The sequence below is a fragment of the Cervus canadensis genome, chromosome 26, assembly GCF_019320065.1.
Source record: "Cervus canadensis isolate Bull #8, Minnesota chromosome 26, ASM1932006v1, whole genome shotgun sequence".
NCBI lineage: Eukaryota > Metazoa > Chordata > Mammalia > Artiodactyla > Cervidae > Cervus > Cervus canadensis.
Window position 1 is genome coordinate 31,408,894 of NC_057411.1, and position 20,842 is coordinate 31,429,735.

The window sequence follows — 20,842 nt, forward strand, 5'->3', positions numbered from 1 at the left end:
TGAGCTTAAGAGGAAGGACAGTGGAAATGGAAAATGCCAGAAAATTTTTGATTAATATCTCAAAAATATTATTCCATCTTTCCCAGTTGGAATCCCATGGGGTTGATCTACTTCAGTTTTTATTTGATCATGTCCTTACCCAAAGCTCTTTCTGGTTCTTATCCTTCCACAAGCTGTCTGCATTCCCCCCATCCCCACATTCCCCAGTGGCTTACTTTGCCTGGCCCAAGCTGTTTGTTTATGTCTCACAGCTGTCCTGCTGCCAGTAGGGTGGGATGACCACGCTAAGCCAGGCTATCCGGATACTGTCATGCTGGCAGGAAGAGAGGTTTGCAACAATAACACATTGCGCCTTCCTCACATTCCGGACACTCCCAGGAACCATGTGGGGCCCACTTACATAAAACTGGCTCTCTGCTTCATTCATCTGGCAGCCAAGACCCATAAACTAAATCTGGTTTCCAGCAACAGCAGTGGTAACATCAGTATCAAAATTAGTTTGCTCCATTCCACAAATGTAAAATTTTGTTTTTTATTTGCTTTGACAAGTACTCCTGCAAGCAGTATTTCTGGAGACCACCTCCAACCATGTTTTGTACCAAGAACTTGACTTTTATGAATCATAACAATAATAGCAACTGACATACAGTTCTAAGCTTAGGTTAAATGTTTTGCATGAACTATCTCACTAAATCCTCATCACAATCTCATCTACATTTTACAGATAAAGAAATAGAATCATAGAGGGTAGTTACACTACTTGCCTAAAGTCATATAGATACAAAGTCCAGAATTAATTAAGAGTTTTATCAGAATCTGAACTTTATCTTCTTTGACAAACCAAAGTGATGTAAGAATGTGTAAGTAATCTCAAACTACAGATACAGATAACACCAGAAAATTAGATATCATGAGGAAAGGAGAAATTTAGACTTATCTTAACTGTTCTAGGTTAAAATATTTATTTCTCAATTAAAATGCTCACACAGATATATAGTTAACACCAAAATGTATCCTGAAGAAAGCAACAGTGAATAGGTCCATTTTTTCAAATTTGGAGACACTTTATAACATCACAACAATGAACCCACTAACCAGAGAACAGAAACTGAACCAAAATAAATGAACAAAAAAAACTGTTAGTTTATTTCCACTCTTCTTCTTTTATGATTTTCTTCTGGTACTTGGATATAAAATACTATGGAAATGTACATTTATTTATCCTTCTGTCATAACAGGAGCTAGTAGAACCACCACTAAACCAGGAATAAGACTACATTTAATGCAAACTCAACCACTAATCAGCTATGAAAATTTAGATGAGTTGCCTGATCTCTCTACCTTAGAGAAACACTCTGCAGAATAAGGAGGCTGGTCTGAATGAACTCTCAGATTATTTCCAGCTTGAACATTCTATTATATCAGTTATTTAGCTCATGCTATAAAAATTCCTTTTCTGAGTTAGCAGGCCCAGACGGAGGACTTGAAGAAGAGAAATATAACATGAAATTAAAAATAATTAAGGATCTCTCATTACAAATCAAGCCCAAAGTTCCATATTTCTAAAAGGTTGGTGTTGTTCAGTTGCAAAGTCGTGTCCAACTCTTTGCAGCACCATAGACTGCAGCACGCCAGGCTTCTCTGTCCTTCACTACCTCCCAAAGTTTACTCAAACTCATGTCCATTGAGTTGGTAATGCCATCCAACCATCTCATACTCTGTCACTCCCTTCTCCAGAAAAAAATTTAATTGCTCCCTTCTCCTCCTTCCCTCAATCTTTCCCAGCATCAGGGTCTTTTCCAATGAGTCAGATCTTTGCATCAGGTGGCCAAAGTACTGGAGCTTCAGCTTCAGCATCAGTCCTTCCAATGAATATTCAGGACTGATTTTCTTTAGGATTGACTGGCTTGATCTCCTTGCTGTTCAAGGGACTCCCAGGAGTCTTCTCCAGCACCACAGTTCAAAAGCATCAGTTCTTTGGCACTCAACCTTCTTTATGATCCAACTCTCACAACCATACATGACTGCTGGAAAAACCATAGCTTTGACTCTATGAACCTTTCTCAGCAAAGTGATGTCTCTGTTTTTTAATACCCTGTCCAGGCTTTGATCTTAGTGCTACTTATTTTCTGTTTTCAACTTAAACATAATTTACTCCAAGAAGTTCTCCGTAACTCCCTCTGGAGGAAGATAAATGCACCCTCTGTGTACTTTAGTCCTCTATGCATTTCCTAATACAGACTTTTTATAATTCTTTGTAATGACTTATCAATTGACTCTTCTCCAAATGTCATAAGCTTGAACTAGGAATCTCTTTTTCTCACAAGCACCTACAAGAGTTGCTGGCATATGACAGTTGCTCAATAAATGCCAACTAAAACTTCCTCTCGTCCAACTTCCTTACTTTACAGACAAGAAACTGGAGCTCCTGAATATGAACATTCTTCCAGGAAAGACCCCATTTCCCCCTCAACACTGTTACTCAAACTTAATATAATAAACTATATATTATCAGAATAATTATGAGTAGAGATAGAGATGATTATAACTATATTATGGAATACAAATAAGACATACATGGAATTTTTAAAAGTCTTGCCATAGATAATACAAGCAGAAAAAGATTCAATTGCTAGCTGATAGTGAGATTAGATATGATCAAAAAAGCTTTGAAAATTCCTTAGCTGTTAAATCAGATCATAATCACGACCAGTTAAAGACAATATAGGTGTTTAATCCAGGACTCAACAAGAAATGAGGAAAAATCCAGAGTTATCGGACTTAGGAGGGAAGAGAACATTTAAAGCTTTAAGCATGTCATTGATAGAAGGATAAAAATGATTTGTAAACACACACACACTACCACACACACAGTTACCACCACCATACATATGTGAGGGTTTTTAAGGTTTCAAAAATATCAGGTACAGGTGTTCATGTACATCATACAAAAACATTCTGTCTAGTTAAACTCTACAGTGATAAAAAAAATTGAATGAGTGATCAATACAAGATAACTATGAATCAAACAGTGGACACATGATTTTATTCCTAAATCTGATTAAGTTGACTAAATCTGATTCAGTGGATCATTTTGAGTATTTATACTCCCAGAATCTTCTGCAGGCAAAATTAAAGCACCCCATGGTCCCATCTATTGACGGGGAGCTGTGATCAGTGCATCTGGAAAACTAAAGGGAGGACAAGTATGGGGTGAGGGGTGATGAGAGTAAGACAGATACTAGGAGAAAAGAGAGTAAAAGAGCAGAAATGTGTTCTCAGCAGGACTGAGGGCATCAAACAGCCTACTTCTCATCCTTTATCTCGTGTTTTTTGGTGCTGCAGAAGTTATCTGGGATCCATGAGGAAACAAGCAATGGAATAAAAACAATGCTCTAAGAATAACCGAAGGGAAAGAGGAAAATGCCTGCTTAGTATTACTTGAAAAGATTTTTATGGTTCAATGTGATCTAATAGAACAGAACAATTCATTGAAAAAAGTTATTTATGCTCTGTATTTAAAGTATGCAAAGCTCACTAAAAAGTTTATTAAATAAAATAAGCAACTAACAAAAGCACCCCATTCACAATCTAGCATTCATATACACACAGCTAACCACACAACTGATGACTAGTAATACCTCATAATTTATATATTACCGTAAGTTGTAGCTGAGGATATGATTGAAGGAGATTTCTTGCCTCTTTCTGCTTAGAATCTTTTTCTTTTCCTATTTGCAAATAGTTGAAAAGTAGCCTCTTTATAATGATGTTGTAAGGAAAAGTGAACACTTATTTCCCTGTGCAAACTCTCTAATTATTTTATTATAAAAATGTATCCTAAACCACCCTCCAATGTACAAATCCCATACTCACTGGAATGTGTCAGCAAGAGTCTGCATGGGAATCAAGGAGTTCATATTTAAATAAAACAAATATGCCTTACACTCTGAAGGAATGTTTTTTGTAAATATTTAGGACATTATAGAATATTTTGTTGCAATTTGTATGCTATTACTAAAAATAGGACACAGGCACACTGATGGACAAAACAATGCTTTGAAAATAAAGGAGATGGTAGATTTTCAAAAGGGATTTTTTAAAGCATGAACTATATTTCGTTTTAAAACATGCTGTAGTTTCAGCAATGCAGAATAGAATGTCAAAACTGGAGGAGACAAGAGAGATCTTTTAGATCATTTTAAGGAAAAGGAAACTATGGGAATTATTAAGTAGCTAGCAGTTCAAGAACTCAACCAATGCTCCTGTAAGAGACTTTTTTAACCTTGAACAACTGGAGGAAATAGAGGGTGGGGTGGAGACAATGGCTTCTTTAAGGCCCTGCTAGTCCTCCTCACCTCATCTGACTTTCTGTTCTCCATCAATCTCAAACCCCGAGTGGATTCCCTCTCCACTCTCCTCTCCCTGTTATTCTCTGCTTTGTGTTTCCCACATCTGGCTGGAGTGTAGTTTTTCTTCTCCTACTCCTAGGGAAATATACCAAATGAAAGGGACTCTTCCATCCTCACTGTCTTTTTATAAAATTCTCAGGCTCCAAGTTGTTTCCCCAAAATTCCCCTCAAGAAAGAGAAATCTTTTAGAATAACAAGTGATCACTCCTTCACCAGGAGTAGGGACGGGAAGAAATCATCACCCAAGGGAGAAAAAAGTGATAAAAAAACAACTGCTTATCATGGTGTTTGGAGAAAATTATGTAAATATTTATGCAAAGACAGCTTTGCAGAACACAGTGAGCTACATCAGAACTGCTTGTGCCAGTGCGCACAGGCAGCCTCACAGTTGGATCAACAGCCTGAAAAGCAGATGTGCCAATTTCCTGTATTTGATTATGATGATTCCTAATTATGCCAAAGCTGTGGCAATGTCCTTCCCTCCAATGACTCTTAATTTTGTTTTGCTAAACCACACACACAACCTGCTTTGGACGTGTAATTCATTTTCACGTTAAGTCTGTGAAATACTCATTCGTGGGCCGAATAGTTCTGAGGACAATGGCTCAAGAGAATGCTGGTTTTTTTTTTCCCCCCACCGGGCATTATCAAACATGCAGAGGGAAAAAGAAAGAAAATCGGCCTCTTGATAGTCATGCTGTTTAACATTAACGAGGTTTTTCCACCACAGTCTACAAATGAAAATAACCGGTATACAGTTGTTTTTGAAAGGGCAGTTTTCTGGCTCTGCGTTTACATTTCCAATCAACAAAAAACAGCAACCTTTATGATTAGGCACAGATTATAAGCCATAGTAAGCAGATATGAATAGATACTTGGACATGGGGGGAAGGGGGTGGGATGAATTGGGAGATTGGGATTGACTTAGCTATACTACCATGTGTAAAATGGATCGCTAGTGGGAACTTGCTATAAAGCGCAGGGCGCTCAGCGGCTCGGTGCTCTGTGATGATCTAGAGAGGTGGGTGGGAGTGCAATGGGGGGAGGTCCAAGCAGAAGGAGATATATGTATGCATATGCTTGGTTCACTTCCTTGTGCAGAAGAAACTAACACAACATTGTAAAGTTATTGTATTCCAATAAAAATAATTAACAAAGAGCTTGGCCACTGAGGTGCTTAGATCGAATGGTATGATAAGTTGGAAGGGATAAAGCAAAACATGACCAGCTCAATTGTCATAGAGCCTTCCAAGTGAGGCCTTGAACTTTTCTGGCACAACTAAAGGAATATTTGCTAACCTGGACTTTATTAAGTACATTTATTCAAATTTCTCACCCCACAATTGATATTCATATTTGCTTCAAAGTTATGACCAACCTAGACAGCATATTAAAAAGCAGAGACATTACTTTGTCAACAAAGGTCCATCTAATCAAGGCTTTGGTTTTTCCAGTGGTCATGTATGGATGTGAGAGTTGGACTATAAAGAAAGCTGAGCGCTGAAGAATTGATGCTTTTGAACTGTGGTGCTGGAGAACACTCTTGAGAGTCCCTTGGACGGCAAGGAGATCCAACCAGTCCATCCTAAAGGAGATCAGTCCTGGGTGTTCATTGGAAGGACTGATGTTGAAGCTGAAACTCCAATACTTTGGCCGCCTGATGCGAAGAACTGACTCATTGGAAAAGACCCTGATGCTGGGAAAGATTGAGGGCAGGAGGAGAAGGGGATGACAGAGGATGAGATGATTGCATGGCATCACCAACTCAATGGACATGGGTTTGGGTGGACTCCAGGAGCTGGTGATGGACAGGGAGGCTTGGCGTGTTGCGGTTCATGGGGTTGCAAAGAGTCGGACATGACTGAGTGACTGAACTGAACTGAACTTTCAATGTAAAATGTGCTTTTCACTTACAATCCTTTATTTACACTGCACAACAATCCTATGAGGTCAGTGTTATTATCCTTATTTATAGATATAGAAAGTACATAGATGTTAAACTACATATTCAAAGTAAACAGTAGAGCACTTACCCTGGTGGTTGGTGGTTTAGTCGCTAAGTCCTGTCTGACTTTTTCGACCCCATGGACTGTAGCCCGCCAGGCTCTTCTGTCCAAGGGATTCTCCAGGCAAGAATAGTGGAGTGGGTTGCCATTTCCTTCTCCAGGGGATCTTCCCAACCCAGGGATCTAATCTGAGGCTCCTACATTAGCAGGCGGATTCTTTACTGCTGAGCCACCAGGGACTTAAATGACAACTTGTATGTAAATCAACAATTATTTTTTAGATATCAATTTATTAATTAGGCCTCATCCTTATGAAAGGTAATGACAGAGGCAAAGCTTGAGTTTGGTCCCCCCCACCTCAAACATCTAACAAATCATAACTGTGTCTCTCTCACTCCAGGAATCTAGTGGCTTCCTATTTTTCTGTGTATGAAGAACAGACTTGGGCTCCTCTATCCCAGGTTCTGGATGTTTCTGTCCAGTCTTCTCTCAAGTCCTACCTAATCTACCTCTTTACAAACCTAACCCAGATTCATTCACTAAGGAGAAACTTTGAGACTTAACTAATTTGCACTACAAAGGAGTCTTCCAAAGAAGAAGGATTCTTAGTCTAATTTTTTCATTCTGCATTTCCAGCAGAATATTAAGTGGTGCATGGAATACTGTAGGCATCAGTAAATATTTGTTAAATGCATGTGGTTGTATTCCATGCTTAAACTCATAAAGGAACCATCTAACTGTCTTAATTTTGTTGTTATTGTTCACTCGCTAAGTCATGTCTGACTCTTTGCAATCCCATGGACTGCAGCATGCCAGGCTTCCCTGTCCTTCACTATTTCTCAGAGTTTGCTCAAATTCATGTCTATTGAGTCGGTGATGCCATCCAACCATCTCATCCTCTGCTGTCCCCTTCTTCTCCTGCCCTCAATCTTTCCCAGCATCAGGGTCTTTTCCAATGAGTCAGCTCTTCATATCAGGTGGCCAAAGTATTGGAGATTCAGCTTCAGCATCAGTCTTTCCTGAATATTTAGGGTTGATTTTCTTTAGGATTGACTGCTTGAATTTGGGTTCCCCCAAAGCAGAACATCAGATAAGGACTTAAGTCCAAGCCGTTTGTGTGGAAGATGATCTCTGGAAATAAGCATGAGGGAGAAAGAGAAATAAATAAAGGGAGGAGAAAAGCCAATATAACATTTAAGAATCAGGTTTGCCCTCTAGGTAGTAGGAACTCAACTTCCCTAGAACACTCACAGAAGGGTCCACCTAAGAAACAGGATACTGGAGCATTTATCTGTGGGCTCTGTTGATAGAGGGCCACGCTGGGAGTGTCGATATCCCTACACTTCCAAAAAGCACAAGCAGGTTCACACAGCTTTGGAGAAAGCCTTGAAGAAGAAACTAGAAAGATACAGGCTTGTAGACACTAGCAAGATGAGGTGAGCCTGAGTTTACAGGAAACTAAACATGATAGCAACAGCTAAAATTAGGCGTGAAAAGAGAGGATGTGAAACAAAGAACCAAAACACCTGCTCCACCAACACAAAAGAAAGAGAAATTCATGGTGTTTATTCTTCTAGTTTCTAAAACTAGAAGGATTTCTGAAATTTTGGAAATTTGGGAAGATGATCATGTTCTGATAGCTTGAAAAAGGTCTCAAGTGCATCAAGTTCTCTTTCAGTTATGCAACAAAGTTGAAAGATACCTAAACATCAGTTCAAATACAGAGATGCCACAAGTTGAATGATAAGATTCTTAAACCATATGCTCAAATAGAAAAGAGAAACCCAGAGTATACTGTTAAATTAACTTCCACCTGAAGACTGAAATAAGAATTAAGGAATAATTATTATTTTAAATCTAAAAATTGTAATTTGTAGCAATCAGGTATAGCTTTTTATAAAGGATTGCGAATGTGTGACATTTTAATACAAAAGGAAGAGGCAAGTGTTTCTCAAGTTGTCTCTAGACTTAACCTTCTCAAAGTCTGATGACATAATTTGGGGGAATTCACAGGTTGAAGGATATATGTATATTATATATACTATATACACACATATATATAATATACATGCATATACTATATATATATATATATATACCAAATATATTCTGGATCATCTTGATGACTACTTTCTTATAGAGATGCCCAAAGCATAAAATCATCTTTCATATTTAAAATTTTAAATTTAAAAATTCAAATCTTGTTTGAATGACAAGTACAAAGTTTACAAGTTAAAAAATCAAAAATATTAATATTTTTGACAAGTGAAAGTCATGTTATGTTACAGGATGTGCTAAAAAGTGTTTGTAAGTTTGAGTAAAAAAAAAAAGTGATAGAAAATTGAGACATCTCAAATACACTGTAGTGGAAGCACTCTCACCTCCATAAAACCCTGCTCCATAGAATTCTGTACCAAAGAGTCCGTCTTAGAAAAAAAATGTCATCTGCTATATTAAATTAATGTTACTGACTTTCTTTTTTCCTATCTGATTGGCAAATTTACTTTTATTAATATAAGAACAATAAGCATAGAGAATTTATTCCCAACATTTCTGTTTTAACTAAGAATTATTAAAACAAAGTAATTTAATTCACCTCTCAGGATCTGCACGTGCATGCCCAGTTACTAAGTTGTGTCTGACTCTTTGTGACCCAATAGACTGCAGCCAGCCAGGCTTCCCTGTCCATGGGATTTTCCGGGAAAGAATGTGGAGTGGGTTGCCATTTCTTCTTCCAGGAGATCTTCACGGCCCAGGGATCACACTCGTGTCTCCTGCATCTTCTGCATTGGCAGGCAGATCTTTACCACTGTGCCACCTGGGAAGACCCTTTCAGGGTCCATAGGGGTCCTTTCAGAAGGAATCCCCACATGACTTAAATCTTAGAAAGGTTGACTCAGGCTATAATGTATACCAAAATGAATGTCTCTACAAGATTTTGTAAAAACCTCCAAGAGTTAAAATGGCTTGAGCACCTATTATATGAGCACCTATATATGCATAACATATATACATAACAGTTCAGATGTTGCAGAAATAACGAAGTTGGAGAGTCACACATTGCTGTCATGAAACCAGCACTTAGCTGGAAAAATTAATCACTATTGTCCTAATAATACAATCAGGGCTTCCTTGGTGACTCAGATGGTAAAGAATCAGCCTGCAATGAGGGAGACTCCACCCGCAATGAAGGAGACCTGGGTTTGATCCCTGGGTTGGGAAGATCCCCTGGAGGAGGATAGGGTAACCCACTCCAGTATTCTTGCCTGGAGCATCCCATGGACAGAAGAGTCTAGCAGGCTACAGTCCATGGGGTCACAAAGAGTCAGACACGACTGAGCCACTAAGTGACTAAGCAGAGCACAATGCGTTATATTTGCTAAATAAAAGGTGTGGACAAAACCTATAGGAGGCAGACAATGACATGAGCTTGGTTGTAAAAAGGGGCTTCATAAATAAGATGAAATTTGGAGAAGTCCTAGCGGGTGAACAGGATGAGACTTTGGGTAACAGAGAAAGCTTTTCAGGCAGAATGCTGGCTCAGAAATGAGAAAGTGGAAAGGTGCATGCCTTCAGAGCAAAACAAATTATTTCACAAAATGGAGAAGAACAGTGGAAGGTAAGATTGGAAGGTATATAGGGGCCGTAATTAAGGGAACTGTAAATACCACCACTGTGATTTAAAATTTTCAGCTCTGGACAATGGATAGCCAGAAGATTTGGAGCAGGTCATGGAGCAAGGATTGAAGATTACTAGAGCAGATTCAGAATACTAGTGCAATGTCACTGATGGCTGAAGAAAAAAATAGATCTTTTTGTAGTTCAGCTTCAAATTATCTTAGCCCCCAAATGAATTAAAACCATAGGAAAATGTCTTTAAATCCAAGAAGTCAATATAAAATCTATTGGAGAAGGATACCATCTCTTAGGCCTCAAATTATCTTGACAATGTTTCATATACAATGTCAGACATGCAATCTAAATTAAAGCAGGGTAAGAGAAGACAAAATAAGAATGTGATTACAAACAAGAAACACATGAGAAATTAAAGAGAACCATATAGATGTCAGCAATAATTTTAAAATAACTATGCCTTATATGCTCAAGGAAATAAAAGAATTTTGACAGAGAACTAAAATTTATTTTTAAATAAAATACATTTTAGAAATTAAAAATGCAATAACCAAAATTAGGAATTTAATATAGGGCTTTATGAGCATATTAGATAAGGTAAATGGAAGATTAATGAACTTGAAGGTAAATCAAAGTAAGATATTCTAGATGAATATTGCCTATTTATTTCTTACAGTTTATTTATGTATCTTGAAAAAGGGAAGAGAACTACTAATAAAGAAACTTTAGGCATGAACAAGAGAGCTATTATTCAAACCTCCAGGTATCCTGTCTATTAAATACCTTACTTTTACAACTTTCCCAAAGGACACCTATTTTTCAAGTACTTTTCTTCTTTCTCTCATGGGAGATTTTCCCCGGGGTTGCTTCTCACTGAGTCATTCCCCACTCCGAGTCTGTTTCACATGTTAAACCACACTCTGGTTAATGAATCACCTCTATATCCTTCTTTATCTCTTGCTTTTTTCCCTCATAATTCCCTGGAGGGGGAAAAAAAAACAGGGAAGAAAAAAGCCTTTTGTGACAAAAAAAATTGAATGTGTATGTGTGCTTAGTCGCTCAGTCGTGTCCGACTCTTTGTGACCCCGTGGACTATAGCCCACCAGGCTCCTCTGTCCATGGGATTTCCCAGGCAAGGATACTGGAGTGGGTCGCCATTTCCTCCTCCAGGGGATCTTCTCAACCCAAGGATTCAACCAGTGCCTCTTGTGTGTCCTGCATTGCAGGCAGATTCTTTATTTGCTGAGCCATCAGGGAAGACCAGAAAATTGGATACCTATGAAAATTCAAGGCCTCAAATGCATGGAGTCTCAACCCAAATGGTAAAACACCTCCTCCTCTACATCTCCTAATGTTAGAACTCACAATTTTAACCTATTCTCTAAAGTTTCTAGTTTAAACCTTGGGTACCAATATTTATATTTGTTTAGTGACACACTGTATACATGGAGAATAGTTTGGAAAATGTTACCTTTAATAGAAGAAGCGGGGTGAAGAAAAAGAAGAAAGAAAGAAAAGGGGAAGATGAGAAGAAAGGGGAGCCAGTAAAAAGGAAGAAAGGGGATGATGAGGATGTAGAAACAAGGGAAATAGAATATGAAAGAAAGTTAGTGAAGATTAGTGAAAAATGGAAAACAAAAATAAAGACTAGACTTCTAGTGTCTAGGTCCATGTAAAAGAAGCTTAGAAGTTGTCACTCGGTTCTAACAAGTGAAACACTGAACAGACTGAAAAATCAACAGCTCTTCTTGGATCCATAAGAGAGAGGAAGGCACAGGGGAAAACCACTGCCCCCGAAAGTGGAGAAACAGGTGGATATAGGGATTCATGGCTTAACAAGAGCAGACTCACAAGTAGAAACCACCTCGGGAACAAGTGCTGGAGAAGGAAACCCTGAGCTGAATTGATAAATTGCTGGAGGCTCAGCGAGGGCAGCTAAAACTCCAGCGGGAGTCTTAGGGAGAGGTCCCCAAATATCATTGATGAGAGTTACCTATGGAAGGTGACCAGGTTCCCATGAAAGTAAAAGTGAAAGTTGCTCAGTCATGTTTGTCTCTTTGTGACCCCATGGACTGTAGCCTGCCACGTTCCTCTGTCCATGGAATTATTCTCTAGTCCAGAATACTGGAGTGGGTAGCTATTCTCTTCTCCAGGGGATCTTCCCAACCCAGGAATTGAATTGAGGTCTCCCGCATTGCAGAGGGATTCTTTACCAGCTGAGTCACCAGGGAAGCCAATAAATATCAGGGAAAACTTTTTTGTGCTTCTGGAAAGGGGATGGGAAAAGGAACCATTTTGAAATATGCCAGAGAACTCTGTTTTGTTTTGTTTTGAAAAGACAGACCAACCACCAGAACCAGACATGACAGGGATATTGGAATTATCAGACTGAGAATTTAAAACAACTATGATTTGCATGCTAAGAACTCTAATAGATAAAATAGCATACAAGAACAGACAATCAATGTAAACAGAGAGATGAAATTCTAAAGGGGGAAAAAAGTTCTAGAGATAAAAACACTGCAGCAGAAATGAAAAGTGCCTTTGATGAGCTTATTAGCAGACTGGACATAGCTGAACAAAGACTCTCTGGTCTACAGAATATATCAATAGAACCATCAAAAATAAAAAGCAAAGGCAGGAGTGGCCAAGATGGTTGAGTAAGAAGACCTTGAACTAACCACGTCCTACCAGCACACCATAATTAAAAACTTGAGCTATCAGGGAAGCCCATTTATCAATGAGAACAACTCAAAGACCAATAGCAAAGGTTTTTCAGAACTAAAGATATAAAGAAGAAACAAAAACAAGATGGGTGAAACGGGAGGTTGTGGGAGTATTTAAGATCCACAGCCCTCAAAGGAAGTAATTTAACCACATCCTCTAGAATTGGGAAGGGGCAAGAAAATGAACTGTGATCAGGAGAATCCAGCAGGAGCACAGTGCGTTCGTTGGATACACTGGATATTTCTGGCCTCCAAAAAACAAGAGAATAAATCTGTGCTGGTTTAAGGCAAAAAAAAAAAAAAAGACCCACGGCCCTGGAATGTGAACCACATAAGAGGACAATCAATTGCAGAGGTTTTCCTCAGGGAGTGAGGGGTCCAAGTCCCACGTTAGACTTCCCAGCTCAGGGGTCCTACACCAGGAAGATGAGGACCCAGAATGAATGTCATTGAAAGCCAGCAGGGCTTTGCTTATGGGAGAGGTGGAGAGCTACAGGAAAAGAGATGCTGCTTTTAAAAGGTACACACAAAATCTTACACACTCTGAGACCCGTCACAGAGGAGGTAACTTGGAACTCTGGGTCAGATCCACTTGTTGATCTTGGAGAGACTTCCAGCAAGGCAAGAAGCAATGGGAATTCCTTCTAGGGGCATAGAGGCTGGCAGCACACATTTTGGGGAGCTTGTTCTACCATGAGGATACTGGTGCCCACAAACACAATTTTGGAATCCTCTCTCTAGCCTATGAGCACCAGGGGCTTCCATACCCAACAGGTGGGTGGTACCACTAACAAAAGCCATAATAGCAAGCAGCCAGGCATATGGGGACTCAGTCCCACACACCCACCCACCAGTGGGCTGGCCGCCTCTGCATGAGGCAGGGCCTGGCAGCATCCAGGTCAAGAGAAAGTCATACGTATATACCTACCAGTGTGCCCAGCGTGGCCCTGCCATAACACAAAGGCCCACACAGCCCACATAAAGGGTATCTCTAGAGCATATAGCTCTGGTGACTAGCGCAGGATGTGCTGCTAGGCCCCCCTGAAAATCACATGCATAAGGCCACTTCTTCAACACTAGGAAATGTAATAGACCTAACTAATATATTGAAATAAAAACAGAGAATTAGGCTAAACGAGATGAAGAACTGTGTTCCAAATGAAGTAACAAGGTAAAACCCCTGAGGAAGAACTCACTGAAGGGGTGAAAAGCAACCTACCTCATAAAGACTTCAAGGTAAAGATACTAAAGATGCTCAATAACCTTGTGAGAAAAATTTAGCAGAAAGTTAGAAAATATAAAGAAAAACCAAAGAGATTTAAAGAATACAATAATTGAAATTAGAAAAAATAGAACAGTATGAATCAAAAGTGGATTAGATGATAAAGAGGAACAGATCAGTAAACTGGAAAACAGAGTAGTAGAAATCAGCTAAGCTAACAGAAAAAAGAATTTTGAAAATGAAGAAAACTTAGGAGGCCTCTGGAATAAAATCAAGCATACTAACAATTACATTATAGGAGACCCAGAAGGAAAAGAAAGAGAGAAAGGAGCAAAGTACTTATTTAAAGAAATAATATTAATACTGAAAACTTCCCTAACCTAAGAAAGTAAATACCCAGGTCCAGAAGAACAGAGAGTCCCACACAAGATAAATCCAAAGAGAACCACACCAGGATACAGTGTAATTGAAATGGCAAAAATGCCATTTTTTTTTTTCTCCAGGGGATCTTCTAGACCCAGGAATCATACCCACATCTCCTGCATTGCCCACATCTCCTGCATTGCAGGCAGATTCTTTATTGCTGAGGCACCAAGGAAGCCCAAAGATAAAAAGAGAATCTTAAAAACAAAAAGAAAAAAGCAACTAGTTACATACAAGGGAGTTATAGCAACACAAACAGAAGCCTTTTCAGCAGAAACTTTGCGGACCAGAGGGAATGGCATGATATATTGAAAATGATAAAAGGAAAAAACCCAGGACTTCCTTGGTGGTCCAGGGCAGGGTACACAGTTTCAACCTCTGGTCAGGGAAGATTCCACATGCTACAGTGCAACTAAGCTAGTGAACCACAACTCCTGAGCCCAGGCTCCAGAGCCCATGAGCTGCAACTACTGAGCCTGCATGCTCCTATGCTCCACAACAAGAGAAGCCACAGAATGAGGAGACTGCACACCACAACTAGAGAGTAGGCCCCGCTCACCACAAGCAGAGAAAACCCATGTGCAGCAACAAAGACCCAGTAGTAGATGAACCACTGATTTACGAAGCAAGAATGTCAAAATACAAAAGTAGGAAAATCATCATAAGCAGTGAAAGAATGTACAAAATGTAAAGATGTAAAATACGATGCCAAAAACTATAAACAGGGGATTACTGAGTGGTCCAGTGGTTAGGATTCTGTGCTTTCACTACTCAGGGCCCATATTCAATTCCTGGTCATAGAACTAAAATTCCCATAAGCTGTGTGGCATGATAAATAAATAAATACAACAAATGTTGCATGGGGAAAGTAAAGCGCATGGTTGTTAAACTGAATTTGAATTTAAGAAATCAACTTAAAATTATCTTGCATATGTATTGATTGCTATTTATAAACTAGTAATGTGATAGGAGTTTGGTGGGGGGCGTGGGGAGGGGGTTTGTGTTTTAGTTTTCCTTAAGCCTGAGTTGGATTTTCAGTCATTAGCAACTGAAGGAATCTTAGCTGATACAGGCCTTCATTTTAGACAACGAGTATGACTAGGTATTAGATATACAATAACAAAAATATACTACTTCTAACTTCAGAGAGTTTAAAATCTAGATAAAGAGATAAACAAGAAAATAGTAATTTAAGTTTTGAGAGGAAAAATTCAGAAGGCTCTTTTGAGCACATATAAGTTCTAGATAGCATCTGTTCTCAGCATCAGGTGAAGATGAGGTTATCACCAAGATGTTCATTTGATATGAGGTGGTGAAAATTGGATGGAGTTTAACTCTAGTTTAATCCAGTTAAAATTTCGTGGAACTCTGGGAGCATCATTGGCCCAGCCATTGACTGAGACTCAGAATCTAAGTTCCCCACTGATGGTAAGATATTGGTGAAAAAACTACTTTGAGTAGCCTCAAAACAGTGAGCTTTATGTTGGTAAACCTCAGGACAGTTTTCTCATTAGATATCCACAGTGTTCTAAAGTCCCTTCAAGAAGAAGACTTAGAAATATTGCAGGAAAAAAGGAGGAGTGTAATATTAGTTTCATATTCTAACCTTCATCAAGTTCAAATTTCCTCCTTTCACAAAGCATTGAGGGAAAAAAGACTTAGTATAAAGCTACAGTAGTTAAGATGATGGTATTTGTGAAAGACTAGACAAATAGATCAATGGAACAGAATAGCAAGCCCAAAAATAGATCCATATTAATGGAGTCAACTGATCTTTGACAAAAGAGAAAAGGCAATGCAATGGAGCAAAGATAGTCTGAAACAATTGGCCATTCACATGAAGAAAAGAAAAGTGAATCTAGACACAACTTACACCATTCACAAAATTAACTCAAAGTAGATCACAGACTTAAATGTAAAGTACAAAACTATAAAAAATCCTAGAAGATAATACAGGAGAAAATCTAGACAACCCTAGGTAGGGTAATAATTTTTTAAATTCAATACCAAAGGCACGATCCATGAAAGAAAGAATTAATAAGTTGGACTTCATTAAAATAAAAAACATCTATCTGCAAAAGGCAATGTCAAGGGAATGAGAAGATAAACTACAGAACAAGACTGTTATCCAAAAATTTAGAAAGAACCCTTAAAATTCAATGATAAGAAAACAACCCAATTTTTAAAAATGGGCCAAAGATCTTAATAGACAGTTCACCAAAGAAGATATAAAGAAGGCAAATGAACATATAAAAAGATGTTCCATATGTATATTATCAGGGGAATATAAATTAAAATGAGATACTCCTACACACTTACTAGATTGGCCAAAATCTGGAAAACTGACAAAATCAAATACTGATGACAATGTGGAGTGACAAGACCTCATCACTGATGGGAAAGCAAAATGGCACAGCCACTTTAGAAGATAGTTTTGTGATTTCTAACAAAATTAATAGTATTTCTTGATATTTACCCAAAGGACTTGAACCTATGTTCACACTAAAACCTGCACATGGATGTTTATAGAAGCTCTATTCATAACTGCTAAAATTTAGAAGCAACAAAGTTGTCTTTCAGTAGATGAATGAGTAAATAGAGTGTAGTACATTCAGACAATGGACTGTTTTTCAGTGCTAAAAAGGAAATGAGTTATCAAGCCCTAAAAAGACATGTAGGAACATTCAATGCATATTACTAAGTGAAAGAAACCCATCTGAAAAGGCTACATACTGTAAAATTCCAGTTATATGACACTCTGGAAAAGGCAAAACTATGAAGACAGTCAAAATAATCAGTGGCTAGGGGTTGACGGTGAAGGTATGAATACAATCTTTAGCACCATGAAAACAGTCTGAATAATATGATTGTGATGGATGCATGTTATTATATATTTGTCCAAACCCATATAATGTGCACCAGCAAGAATGAACCCTAATGTAAGCTATGGACTTTGGGTGATTATGACGTGTCAATATAGCTTCATCAATTGGTAACAGATGTACTGTCTGGTGAGGGATATTGATAAAGGAGGTTACACGCATGTCGGGGCAGAGGTGTACAGAAAACCTCTATGCTTTCAATTTTGCTGTGAACATAAAACTGCTCTAAAAATGTCTTAAAAATGAAATTAAGAATAAAGAAAGTAAGATATAATTAACAGGGTGATTAAGAATCCTGGTTATAGAGCTTGGCTGATTCCATTCACATTACAGTTTTGCCACTCACCAGGTATGAAACCTAGAGCAAAGTAGTTAACCTCTCAGTGCCTCAGTTTCCTCATCTTTTAAATGGGGATAATAGTAGCTGTCTCATAGGGCTGTTGTGACTAATCAGGTAACATATGGAAAACACTGTGAACAATTCCTGGAATATAAGAAATCCTAAAACAAGGTGTAGCTGTGGTTTTCATATTAGTTGAAATGTTAGGGTCATCACAGTGATAGTTGGATTCTGTAAATTATCAGCATTTAGAATTTCTGCCAACACCTTGATCCCTACAAATCCAATAATTAGAAAAACTCTTACTAGAGATGCCCAGTATATTTGTCAGTGGATATTGAATGTTACTATCTCACTAAGAATGTGCTAATGAAAATTCAGCAAAACAAGTCTTTTCACAACTTATACAAATGTGCTACAAACACCCAGAAAAAAAATCTAACCACATTTTGTACTGGATTTCGTGTCTTTATTTTAGAATATCTAGGCACATCCTGCCTAGAGGCAGGACCTTAAAAATACTAGGAGGGGTGAAGGAGACTCGAAAGCCCATGCATTAAATGTGTTTCCATTCGTTTCACAGGAAGCTGACCTCAGATTCCAGCATGTGTGTATAACTGTCTCAGATACCTGAAGGTAAACAAAGCAGATAGCTAGCCCTGCCTATTGAACCAACATAGAAGTTCCAATCAAAAAGATCTCATCAGATGTTCACATATTCAAGTTTACCACATCCTATAATGTGTTGACATGTTTACCATGATTTGCTAAGAGGCAGAGAAGACTTTTCCCCACTTAACAGGAGGCTTCTATAATCAGGTTCTTGGAGGCTTATAGCAGTTCAAGCAGGTGAGTGACAAATATGATTACAACCAATAGAAAATGCAGTTAGATCAGCTTCTCCTACTCAACCCTCCCCTATAAAATATCTCACATTAAATTGAAAAAATGATAAATTTCAGAAAATATTCACAGCCCAGTGACACATTTTCAAGCTTTTGTTAACAGACACCTAATATTGCCTTGCTTCATACGACTTGAAGATTGAAGAACCTGAATGCTTTCCTTTTCACCATCATCTGATGCAGTCATCTTACAGTAGTTGGGGCAGGAAAGAATTCATGAAACGGAAGACAATGTATATGATATTATAGAAAAGGAAATGAACTGCAGTTAAGAAACTTGGTTTTGAGACAAACCATTATTTTGTCAGTTTTTACAAAATTAAAACAATGGTTTTTTACAAGTAAGTAGGATTTTCCATTGACTTTCACACACACACCTTAACCCTAACCCTAACCCTAATCCAAATACTATTTATTTATTTGGCTCCTTTAGTTGCAGCATGTCAGATCTAGTTGCCTGACCAAGGGCTGAACCCAGGCCCCCTGGTGGCTCGGATGGTAAAGAATCAGCCTGCAATGCAGGAGACCTGGGTTCAATCCCTGGATGGGGAAGATCCCCTGGAGAAGGGAATGGCTCCCCACTCTACTATTCTTGCCTGGGAAATCCCAAGGACAGAAGGGCCTGGTGGCTCAGTCCATGGGGTCCCGAAGAGTTGGACACAACTGAGCAGCTAACACGCACGCACACACACACACACACACACACACACACACACACACACAGATAATCTAAGTTCTATAAAGCTCATATTATATTTCCAGTATAATTTCCAGGTCAGGAATGCCGAAGAAATGTGCTACCCACAGTCCTCATGAGCCAATGCTGAGTGTCTTGTGAATTCTGCCTTTGAGTACTGCTTTGTCACTTGATGTCTGTCCTACTTGGAAGCCAAGTCTGTGCCATCATAGCCTCCAGTCATCAGTGAAATAAGCCCTAATTCTCCTTTGGAATTACTCGTCTACATGTAATGCTTGCCCCTCCTACTCGGGTGCATGGGGCTCTGAGAGGCTGTCCTTGGACTCGTCAATCAGACATCTTCAGCATGGTCAATCTACCACTCAGGCACAATGATGGATTGTGGGCTTCGCCATACTTTGCAGTTTGGTCCCACCCTATGGAGTAATACCATGGGCCCATCTGTTCCGAGATCCCCACACACTTGACTGAACTTTCTTTTGACCTCCCTCTGAGGTTTAGACTCCAAAGAAAGGAAATAAGCAGGCCCTTTCTGATCACTAGTGCTCCAGCAGTTCCCTCTCAGATATCTTCCCATCAGCTGGTTAGACTTTCATAGCCTTGTTGTTGTTGTTGAGTCACTAAATTGTATTCAGCTCTTTGCGATCCCATGAACTGCAGCACGCCAGGCTTCCCTGCCCTTCGCTATCTCCCTGAGTTTGCTCAAATTCATGTCCAGTAGCCTTTAAGCAAAAACAACAAAAAGAACTACATCTTCCTACATTTTTGCCAACTCAATACTGCAGTATTTGGCAAATGGGAACCACCAATAACTAGTAGTTAACATAGAAGAGGTATGCAAAAAAAAAAAAAAAATGCATGCACCTTAAAGTTTTGGGTGAATGTGTAATTTCAGTTGAAATTACTTGATAAGAAGGTTAGTGGATATTGTAGGTTGAATAATGGGCCACCAAGGGGTGTAGGTCTTAATTTCCAGAATCTGTGACTATTACCTTACATGTCAGAAGGAATTTTGTATGCTTGATTAAATCAAGGATCTTGAGAGAATCATGGACTATTGAGGTAAATCTGGTGTAACCATAGGTGTCCTTATAAAAAGGAGGCAGGAGATCAAAACCTTTCCCTGGTGGTTCAGTAGTAAAGAATTTATCTGCCAAAGCAGGAGACCTGGGTTCGATCCTTGCATCAGGAAGATCGCTTGGAGAAGGAAATGGCAACCCACTCCAATATTCTTGCCTTGGAAATCCCATGCACAGAGGAGCCTGTTGGGCTACAGTCTACGGGGTCGCAAAGAATCGGACATGACTTAGCACCTGATCAACAAGAGGAGATCAAAGAGACATGAGGAGATATAAAAGCAGAAGCAAGACAGTTATCAAGAGTCAAGGCATGTAGGCAACCATGTGAAACCAAGAAGGGCAAGGAAATGGATTCTCCCCTCAGAGACTATAAGAAATCAGCCCTTCCAACACCTTAACTTTACCACAAAGACCCATTTTGTACTTCTGGCATCCAGGACTGTAAAATCATAAATATGTGTCATTTTGAATCACTAAATTTATGGTAATTTGTTACAGTAGTAACAAGAAAGTTAAT